The sequence below is a fragment of the Octodon degus genome, unplaced genomic scaffold (genome assembly GCF_000260255.1).
Source record: "Octodon degus isolate 3935 unplaced genomic scaffold, OctDeg1.0 scaffold00281, whole genome shotgun sequence".
NCBI classification, from domain to species: Eukaryota; Metazoa; Chordata; class Mammalia; order Rodentia; family Octodontidae; genus Octodon; species Octodon degus.
In genome coordinates, this window is record NW_004524857.1 from 1,705,127 (window position 1) to 1,706,953 (window position 1,827).

A 1,827-nucleotide genomic window follows, 5' to 3' on the forward strand; every position below is an offset into this window, starting at 1 on the left:
TTGATTTACAAACAGGAGAGAACTAGGTTAAATATTATACAATAATAGATGTAAATAATACTGAAGACCTAATCTAGTTATCATTATGTTTGAATTCTAAACCTCCTACTCAATCTCAACTTACAGTTTTATTAATTTCTTTGCAGGCTTTGTGTGATAATTATTTGAAAAGCTTTGTTTTTCTCTTTTAAGATCATTAGTTCCATCCGTATAATCCACTTTGTTTGTCATAGAAGCACAATATCCAACACCACAACTTAAAGGAAGAGAGGTTTAATTTGCTTGGGATTTCAGTCCATAATCAGCTGGCTCTAAGGCAGAGCTCACATAGCAGAAGGGTGGCATAGAACAAAGCTGCTTAGTTCTTGGCAGAGGGGAAGCAGAAGAGGGCAGGAATGCCAGGACTGGTGAGGGAGCGAACATAGACCCTCAAGGCTCCCGCTCCACAACCCTAGGCACACCCAGAAGTGTGTGCCACCAACCCTGGGAGTAGTTGCAAAGCCAATCAAGTTGAAACTCTGCCCTAACTGCCACATAATCTTACTTTCTTTCATCTGGAGTGGTTTCTCCAGAACCTGAGGACTCAGCTTCTGAGAAGAGCTTTTGTGTCTGCCCTACAGAGGGGTAAATCAAGGTGGGTTATTCCATCTTCTCAGGCTTTGCCAGATAGATTCCTGAGCACCTTGCGGTGAGTAGCAACACTTAATTCAGCAAGTTAGCTTCAGGTCTAGTCAGGGAAGGACATAGGCATTAAAGTCATTCCTTTCACCAATGCCTTTGAAGACTGTGGTTTGGGTTTCCAAGGACTAATTTCCTAGTGGCCTTGTCTCTTTAACACTTGGGACTTTCCTACCAGAACAGTGTGCACATGCCTGGAGTTCTTTTGATGTGATCATTGTTCCTTCTTTTTTTTTTTTTTTATTTCTTATTTTTTTTGTCATCTTGGGTAGGAGGACCTGAAAGACAAATACTGTTTTTAGTTATCTATCTCTTTTTCCTCAAAATTATTTTAGTAAGTTAATTATTTCTCAATTTAATATTAAAACACTATCTTGCTGGTGCTGGAAAACTAAACATCTCCCATTGTCTGTAAGTGTAAAAATATGAATACTAAAAAGCCTTCTCTAGTGTATTTTCAAATTGCCTAGCTTCTGCTTTTATTCTTCTCATTTCTGTGTAGGCCTGCTTCTTACCATTGACCTAGTACTTGTCAGTGTTAGTCCTGAGTCTTGTGGGTCTCTGCTAAATGATCTACTTCTACTGAGTGATCCCCAGTAAGATCATTTTCCCTTTAAAATCACTTTGAGTTCTAAGCCCACACATAACTCCAATATTTATAATAATTTTTAGTAGTCTCTTAGAGCTGCCATAATATTTTATATGGCTGTCCCTTCTAAAGTAACTTTTGGATGACTTTTGTATTTCCATCACACCTAGCACAGTATTTGTCCACCCTATCTATAACAGAGTCTTTGTGAGTCCACATTGACAATGAGATGGATAGGTTCCCTTCATCAACAGCACATACCAGTAGTCCACCTGAGAGCTTCTGTCCTTTCGTGTTGGGATTCAGTGGTGTGAATTTCCATTTCCCTTGCAGGCAGGATTCTGTGAGTATGTGTTTCTGCCAGGAAAGCAAGAAAGAGATTCAAAGCCAAAACTCAAGGAATTCTGGCCAAAGACATAAACAGCTAAATTGTCCCAGAAATGATTTCCTAGAAGCAATTTGCATTGACTATGCTTCAGTCTAAATAGTCTTTAAAAAGCAACAGTGTGCTATGTGGTAAATCTAACCACTGTAGTTAGCTTGGGGGAGAAGTGTTTATG